The following is a 10,253-nucleotide window of genomic DNA, read 5'->3' as shown; positions in this document are numbered from 1 at the left end:
CTTCGTTCCTTCTGCAGAGAGGGCTGCGCTTGAGGAGTGCTACATGAGGGATCCATAGAGGCGCTGACCCAGGCTCTCTATACTCCAAGGATCTCAGGTAGCGGTTTCCATTGGAACTCCTCTTTTACACACGCAGCCCCATAGTGTCTCCTTCATCTGTTTTCACCCTCTTCACACCCACGTTGTGGAATTCCCTCGCTGCTTACCTCAGCAGTCCCATATTATTACTACCTCCCATTGACTCTCTTTGCACTCTCTGTTTTGAGCTGTTAGTAGCCTCACAACCTACCAGTTATGGGGTAGGCTATACCATAATACTGAGTTAAGTTATGGTGAGTAAAAAAAGGGACAAGGGGCTGGTTCTCATTGGAACTGACTTAAGGAGTTGCACTTCCTGTATTTAGTCAGTCTGCTTCTACCGTGATAGAGGCTGGTTTACCCAAACTAAGCTGGCCGGGCTCTGGCAGTTTGAGGGCCTCCCTTAGGGGAGCGGTGGGAAACCGTTACCTCTTATCCCACCAGGGGACAAGGGAAGAGCAAGGACCACTATTGGTGCCCTTTGGCTGGGAGTGGATGCAGGGACATCCTGAGGGTGGATGCCCTCTGAGGCTGATCAACTGACTGGTGAATACAGAGAAACTCAATAAAGGACCACTGTTTTATTATACCTCCTGCCTGAGATTGGAGTCTATTGGGAGGAGGGGGAAGAGATTCTCCTGCACCCCGAACACCTGGGGGCTGCAAGAGATGAAGGTGCTGCTCCTGTGAGTACTATTCGGGCAAGACCCCAGAAGCATGTCCTGTCATTCCCCTACAACACCATGCGGGAGACCCCGGCCCCCCTGTTACCAGCAGGTTTGTACCACACCAAGCCGTGTAACCGGAGTGAGTTTCCCAGAGAGAGGCCCTATGTGAGATTGGGTGGGGGAAAAGGGCTACATTATTCATAAACTTGTTTCCCAAACCCTGTGTCATACGTCTCCTGGCTGCACACATACACCTTTGTTATACATCTCCCTGCTGCACACACACTTGAGGGTTATTTGGGCTGAAAAAAATTTAACAAACAATTTGCTGTAAACAAAAGTTAGATTTTCCACCTTCTTAATCACATGAGACAGTCATTAAACTCAGTGTTTTGTTTGTTTACAAAAATGTTCTGCCTGAGAAATGTAATATTTACCCATAAAATAATGTGATTTCTTTCTCACACAGAGTCTGCTGATTCTATAGTGACACATTCCCATCAGGTTCTGTATATAACACTCACCTCACCCTCCATAGTAACACAGACCCGGTGATATTCACAGGTTACTCATCTCAGCTCCATCTCCACCCAGCTGTAAGTACAATTATTTCTAATGTTTTATATTGTTAAGTTCAATATAGAAGAACCCCGCTTCAGCTAAGTACAAAGTAATAATGTGGGGGTAAGGTGCTAATGGGTGACGTATAAGGTAAGTAATAAAGAGGCAAGTACCCACTATAAGCACTCAATACCCCCTGATGTATAATGTGAATGTTAAAAATAATTTTTAATGCTATACTAATTAAAATAATGGGTGTTAAAATTCAACAAATGACACACATATATATATATTTATGATTTGCAAAGTGAGCACACACTGGTTTGAAATACTGATCTTTTTGTCTGTACCTAGCATGTTATGATCCATTTCACATTTCACCTTCACCATCTGGGACCTGTCTGACACCTGAGCACAGGTATTGAACAGCCCCTCACTGATACGAGCATACACCTAATTAACCACTAATAGGGATTACTGTATACCGGCTCCCTGGGACAGTTTGATCCAATTAACCTCAAATTGTCGCCTTACTTAGTTACCCGGAATATCATATATATATTCATCATAGGGTATCATATATGTGTGTCATTTGTTGAATTTTAACACCCATTATTTTAATTAGTAGCATAAAAAATTATTTTTAACATTCACATTATACATCAGGGGGTATTGAGTGCTTATAGTGGGTTCTTGCCTCTTTATTACTTACCTAATGTTTTATATTAACTGTAATTTTTACTACGTTGATCTTTTTATATGTAATGTCTATAAATATTCTCTGTAATACAAACCCCACTAATACTCCTCACGTGTAATAACTAGATACTATACTGTAAGTAACACTGTATCCCCGGGGTGCAGCCCCCCCAGATAAGTCTGATCTGTCCCGTGCTGAGCGTATTATTACACCTGTGATAACCTGTAACATTCTCTAACAGATCTGTAAAGATGCTTCTCTCCCAGAGACCTCTGCTGCTCGCGCTTCTCCTGGGGATAATCTCCATCGTCACATTGGTGGAATCGGCCAAATATGAGACGTAAGAAATGGAGTTTGTGGGACAGAGAGAGGAATAGAGATTTATTGGTGCTGTGTGTAGGGTTGTATCTGGGGATCCTTCATGTGACACGTATCTGATATTAACCTTGTAACTGATATTAACCCTCCTGTGCCTGTTCCATAAGCAGCCTGTCTAACGTGTTATTATATCTCTCTGCATGTTATTACATCTCTCTGCGTGTTATTATATCTCTCTGCGTGTTATTATATCTCTGTGTGTTATTATATCTCTCTGCGTGTTGTTATATCTCTCTGCATGTTATTATATCTCTCTGTGTGTTATTATATCTCTCTGCGTGTTATTATATCTCTGTGTGTTATTATATCTCTCTGCGTGTTGTTATATCTCTCTGCATGTTATTATATCTCTCTGTGTGTTATTATATCTCTCTGTGTGTTATTATATCTCTGTGTGTTATATCTCTCTGCGTGTTACTGTATTATATGTCCCTCTGCGTGTTATTATATCTCTCTGCGTGTTATTACAGTATGTCTCTTGTATTATTCTGTCTCTAAGCATGTGGTTACAATGTTCTGCAGTTCTTTACTTGCCCCTGTGGCAGTGAATGGGTTAAATCTGTGGGAAATATTTGCCCCCTGACTCCCCGGGGGACATTTCCTGACATCAGTTTGTTGTCTTCTTCTCTAGTGAAGAAGATCAGATGTTGGAGACCAAGAGAGAGGAGAATGAGCAGGGAAATCGCATGAAGAGACTGGCAGGTCTCCTGGAAGAAGTGCGCTCTCTTCTCACACGGGAGACGCGGGCGGATAAAATAAAGAAAATAGGAAAAGAACCTACTAAAAAACCTACTAAAGAACAATTGGCGCTGTTGTGGAATCTATCACAAAACATTGGAAAGGGAAAACGTGACAGTGATTTAGAGAGCAGAGATATTCCTTTACTTGATAATCTTCTTGGGGGGTTGGGCCTGGGGCGTTAATAAATTCTGCGCATTACACGTGAGCTTTGCAATGTCCTGTAACACTGCGCTCTCTGTATAAGGACAATGCCCTGTAACACTGCGCTCTCTGTATAAGGACAATGTCCTGTAACACTGCGCTCTCTGTATTAGGACAATGCCCTGTAACACTGCGCTCTCTGTATTAGGACAATGCCCTGTAACACTTCGCTCTCTGTATAAGTACAATGTCCTGTAACACTGCGCTCTCTGTATAAGGACAATGCCCTGTAACACTGCGCTCTCTGTATTAGGACAATGCCCTGTAACACTGCGCTCTCTGTATTAGGACAATGCCCTGTAACACTTCGCTCTCTGTATAAGGACAATGCCCTGTAACACTGCGCTCTCTGTATAAGGACAATGCCCTGTAACACTGCGCTCTCTGTATAAGGACAATGCCCTGTAACACTGCGCTCTCTGTATTAGGACAATGTAAGTGTCACGCTGCTTTTATGGGGTTTCCTAAATCTGCTGACAGTATACCTAATATCTGTGTCTGTGTCACACTGTCAGTGCTGAGAAGGGTTTCTTCCTCTGTCTGTAACCGTATAATCACAAAGATCATTTGTACGCTGCTTTTCCCTTTTACTTTGCAATAAAACAGCATTTCAGCATCAGTTTGTGTATTCTCCTACTTCACAGTGACCACACACACACACACACACACACACACACACACACACACACATGAGAAGAACATGCTACTAATAACCGTGCATGTGCTGACAGTATACCTAATATCTGTGTCTGTGTCACACTGTCAGTGCTGAGAAGGGTTTCTTCCTCTGTCTGTAACCGTATAATCACAAAGATCATTTGTACGCTGCTTTTCCCTTTTACTTTGCAATAAAACAGCATTTCAGCATCAGTTTGTGTACTCTCCTACTTCACAGTGACCACACACACACACACACACACACACACACACACACACACACACACACACACACACACACACACACACACTAGGGTTGCCAGGTGGCTTGTCCAAAAATACTGGATCCCCACGCCCCACGAATACATATAAAAAATACCCCCACGCCCCCCGAATACATATAAAAAATACCCCCACGCCCCCCGAATACATATAAAAAATACCCCCACGCCCCACGAATACATATAAAAAATACCCCCACGCCCCCCGAATACATATAAAAAATACCCCCACGCCCCACGAATACATATAAAAAATACCCCCACGCCCCACGAATACATATAAAAAATACCCCCACGCCCCCTGAATACATATAAAAAATACCCCCACGCCCCCCGAATACATATAAAAAATACCCCCACGCCCCCGAATATATATAAAAAATACCCCCACGCCCCCTGAATACATATAAAAAATACCCCCACGCCCCCCGAATACATATAAAAAATACCCCCACGCCCCCCGAATACATATAAAAAATACCCCCACGCCCCCGAATACATATAAAAAATACCCCCACGCCCCCCGAATACATATAAAAAATACCCCCACGTCCCCCGAATACATGTAAAAAATACCCCCACGCCCCCCCCGAATACATATAAAAAATACCCTCACGCCCCCCGAATACATATAAAAAATACCCCCACGCCCCTAGAATATATATAAAAAATACCCCCACACCCCCCGAATACATATAAAAAATACCCCCACGCCCCCCGAATACATATAAAAAATACCCCCACGCCCCCCGAATATATATAAAAAATACCCCCACGCCCCCGAATACATATAAAAAATAACCCCACGCCCCCCGAATACATATAAAAAATACCCCCACGCCCCCCGAATACATGTAAAAAATACCCCCACGCCCCCCGAATACATATAAAAAATACCCCCACGCCCCCCGAATACATATAAAAAATACCCCCACGCCCCCTGAATACATATAAAAAATACCCCCACGCCCCCTGAATACATATAAAAAATACCCCCACGCCCCCTGAATACATATAAAAAATACCCCCACGCCCCCTGAATACATATAAAAAATACCCCCATGCCCCCTGAATACATATAAAAAATACCCCCACGCCCCCCGAATACATATAAAAAATACCCCCACGCCCCCCGAATACATATAAAAAATACACCCACGCCCCCCGAATACATATAAAAAATACCCCCACGCCCCCCGAATACATATAAAAAATACACCCACGCCCCCCGAATACATATAAAAAATACCCCCACGCCCCCCGAATACATATAAAAAATACCCCCACGCCCCCTGAATAAATATAAAAAATACCCCCACGCCCCCCCCGAATACAAATAAAAAATACCCCCACGCCCCCCGAATACATATAAAAAATACCCCCACGCCCCCTGAATACATATAAAAAATACCCCCACGCCCCCGAATACATATAAAAAATACCCCCACGCCCCCCCCGAATACATATAAAAAATACCCCCACGCCCCCGAATACATATAAAAAATACCCCCACGCCCCCCGAATACATATAAAAAATACCCCCACGCCCCCCGAATACATATAAAAAATACCCCCACGCCCCCCGAATACATATAAAAAATACCCCCACACCCCCTGAATAAATATAAAAAATAACCCCACACCCCCCGAATACATATAAAAAATACCCCCACACCCCCCGAATACATATAAAAAATACCCCCACGCCCCCCGAATACATATAAAAAATACCCCCACACCCCCTGAATAAATATAAAAAATAACCCCACACCCCCCGAATACATATAAAAAATACCCCCACGCCCCCCGAATACATATAAAAAATACCCCCACGCCCCCCGAATACATATAAAAAATACCCCCACGCCCCCCGAATACATATAAAAAATACCCCCACGCCCCCCGAATACATATAAAAAATACCCCCACGCCCCCCGAATACATATAAAAAATACCCCCACGCCCCCCGAATACATATAAAAAATACCCCCACGCCCCCGAATACATATAAAAAATACCCCCACGCCCCCCGAATATATATAAAAAATACCCCCACGCCCCACGAATACATATAAAAAATACCCCCACGCCCCCCGAATACATATAAAAAATACCCCCACGCCCCCCGAATACATATAAAAAATACCCCCACGCCCCCCGAATACATATAAAAAATACCCCCACGCCCCCGAATACATATAAAAAATACCCCCACGCCCCCCCCGAATACATATAATAAATACCCCCACGCCCCCGAATACATATAAAAAATAACCCCACGCCCCCGAATACATATAAAAAATACCCCCACGCCCCCTGAATAAATATAAAAAATACCCCCACGCCCCCCGAATACATATAAAAAATACCCCCACGCCCCCCGAATACATATAAAAAATACCCCCATGCCCCCCGAATACATATAAAAAATACCCCCACGCCCCCCGAATACATATAAAAAATACCCCCACCCCCCCCGAATACATATAAAAAATACCCCCACGCCCCCCGAATACATATAAAAAATACCCCCACGCCCCCCCCGAATACATATAATAAATACCCCCACGCCCCCCGAATACATATAAAAAATACACCCACGCCCCCCAAATACATATAAAAAATACACCCACGCCCCCCCCGAATACATATAAAAAATACCCCCACGCCCCCCAAATACATATAAAAAATACCCCCACGCCCCCCGAATACATATAAAAAATACCCCCACGCCCCCGAATACATATAAAAAATACCCCCACGCCCCCGAATACATATAAAAAATACCCCCACGCCCCCGAATACATATAAAAAATACCCCCACGCCCCCCCCGACCCCCGAATACATATAAAAAATACCCCCACGCCCCCCGAATACATATAAAAAATACCCCCACGCCTCCCGAATACATATAAAAAATACCCCCACGCCCCCCGAATACATATAAAAAATACCCCCACGCCCCCGAATACATATAAAAAATACCCCCACGCCCCCGAATACATATAAAAAATACCCCCACGCCCCCTGAATATATATAAAAAATACCCCCACGCCCCCCGAATACATATAAAAAATACCCCCATGCCCCCCCCGAATACATATAAAAAATACCCCCACGCCCCCGAATACATATAAAAAATACCCCCATGCCCCCCCCGAATACATATAAAAAATACCCCCATGCCCCCCCCGAATACATATAAAAAATACCCCCACGCCCCCGAATACATATAAAAAATACCCCCACGCCCCCCGAATACATATAAAAAATACCCCCACGCCCCCCCGACCCCCGAATACATATAAAAAATACCCCCACGCCCCCGAATACATATACAAAATACCCCCACGCCCCACGAATACATATAAAAAATACCCCCACGCCCCCCGAATACATATAAAAATACACCCACGCCCCCCGAATACATATAAAAAATACCCCCACGCCCCCCCCGAATACATATAAAAATACCCCCACGCCCCACGAATACATATAAAAAATACCCCCACGCCCCCGAATACATATAAAAAATACCCCCACGCCCCCCGAATACATATAAAAAATACCCCCACGCCCCCCCCGAATACATATAAAAAATACCCCCACGCCCCCGAATACATATAAAAAATACCCCCACGCCCCCCCCGAATACATATAAAAAATACCCCCACGCCCCCCGAATACATATAAAAAATACCCCCACGCCCCCCGAATACATATAAAAAATACCCCCACGCCCCCCCCGAATACATATAAAAAATACCCCCACGTCCCCCCCGAATACATATAAAAAATACCCCCACGCCCCCCCCGAATACATATAATAAATACCCCCACGCCCCCGAATACATATAAAAAATACCCCCACGCCCCCCGAATATATATAAAAAATACCCCCACGCCCCCCCCGAATACATATAAAAAATACCCCCACGCCCCCCGAATACATATAAAAAATACCCCCACGCCCCCCGAATACATATAAAAAATACCCCCACGCCCCCGAATACATATAAAAAATACCCCCACGCCCCCCGAATACATATAAAAAATACCCCCACGCCCCCCGAATACATATAAAAAATACCTCCACGCCCCCCGAATACATATAAAAAATACCCCCACGCCCCCGAATACATATAAAAAATACCCCCACGCCCCCCGAATACATATAAAAAATACCCCCACGCCCGCCCCGAATACATATAAAAAATACACCCACGCCCCCGAATACATATAAAAAATACCCCCACGCCCCCCGAATACATATAAAAAATACCCCCACGCCCCCCGAATACATATAAAAAATACCTCCACGCCCCCCGAATACATATAAAAAATACTCCAACGCCCCCCGAATACATATAAAAAATACCCCCACGCCCCCGAATACATATAAAAAATAACCCCACGCCCCCCGAATACATATAAAAAATACCCCCACGCCCCCGAATACATATAAAAAATACCTCCACGCCCCCCGAATACATATAAAAAATACCCCCACGCCCCCGAATACATATAAAAAATACCTCCACGCCCCCCGAATACATATAAAAAATACCCCCACGCCCCCGAATACATATAAAAAATACCCCCACGCCCCCCGAATACATATAAAAAATACCTCCACGCCCCCTGAATACATATAAAAAATACCCCCACGCCCCCCGAATACATATAAAAAATACCTCCACGCCCCCCGAATACATATAAAAAATACCCCCACGCCCCCGAATACATATAAAAAATACCCCCACGCCCCCCGAATACATATAAAAAATACCCCCACGCCCGCCCCGAATACATATAAAAAATACACCCACGCCCCCGAATACATATAAAAAATACCCCCACGCCCCCCGAATACATATAAAAAATACCTCCACGCCCCCCGAATACATATAAAAAATACCCCCACGCCCCCCGAATACATATAAAAAATACCCCCACGCCCGCCCCGAATACATATAAAAAATACACCCACGCCCCCGAATACATATAAAAAATACCCCCACGCCCCCGAATACATATAAAAAATACCCCCACGCCCCCCGAATACATATAAAAAATACCCCCACGCCCCCCCCGAATACATATAATAAATACCCCCACGCCCCCCGAATACATATAAAAAATACACCCACGCCCCCCAAATACATATAAAAAATACACCCACGCCCCCCCCGAATACATATAAAAAATACCCCCACGCCCCCCAAATACATATAAAAAATACCCCCACGCCCCCCGAATACATATAAAAAATACCCCCACGCCCCCGAATACATATAAAAAATACCCCCACGCCCCCGAATACATATAAAAAATACCCCCACGCCCCCGAATACATATAAAAAATACCCCCACGCCCCCCCCGACCCCCGAATACATATAAAAAATACCCCCACGCCCCCCGAATACATATAAAAAATACCCCCACGCCTCCCGAATACATATAAAAAATACCCCCACGCCCCCCGAATACATATAAAAAATACCCCCACGCCCCCGAATACATATAAAAAATACCCCCATGCCCCCCCCGAATACATATAAAAAATACCCCCATGCCCCCCCCGAATACATATAAAAAATACCCCCACGCCCCCGAATACATATAAAAAATACCCCCACGCCCCCCGAATACATATAAAAAATACCCCCACGCCCCCCCGACCCCCGAATACATATAAAAAATACCCCCACGCCCCCGAATACATATACAAAATACCCCCACGCCCCACGAATACATATAAAAAATACCCCCACGCCCCCCGAATACATATAAAAATACACCCACGCCCCCCGAATACATATAAAAAATACCCCCACGCCCCCCCCGAATACATATAAAAATACCCCCACGCCCCACGAATACATATAAAAAATACCCCCACGCCCCCGAATACATATAAAAAATACCCCCACGCCCCCCGAATACATATAAAAAATACCCCCACGCCCCCCCCGAATACATATA

General features: G+C 44.6%; 1 long non-coding RNA gene across 1 annotated transcript; it reads left to right on the top strand.

The window, feature by feature from the left end:
* Positions 1 to 393: 393 nt before the first annotated feature.
* LOC142490547 (uncharacterized) lies at positions 394 to 3,946 on the top strand. The gene is made up of 4 exons (XR_012800099.1): positions 394 to 855; positions 1,216 to 1,342; positions 2,249 to 2,347; positions 3,017 to 3,946. It is a non-coding gene; the product is annotated as an uncharacterized LOC142490547 (long non-coding RNA).
* Positions 3,947 to 10,253: the final 6,307 nt, after the last annotated feature.

The sequence above is a fragment of the Ascaphus truei genome, chromosome 3 (genome assembly GCF_040206685.1).
Source record: "Ascaphus truei isolate aAscTru1 chromosome 3, aAscTru1.hap1, whole genome shotgun sequence".
NCBI lineage: Eukaryota > Metazoa > Chordata > Amphibia > Anura > Ascaphidae > Ascaphus > Ascaphus truei.
The sequence above is the reverse complement of the archived record's forward strand: the minus strand, read 5'-3'. Positions and strand labels throughout refer to the sequence as shown.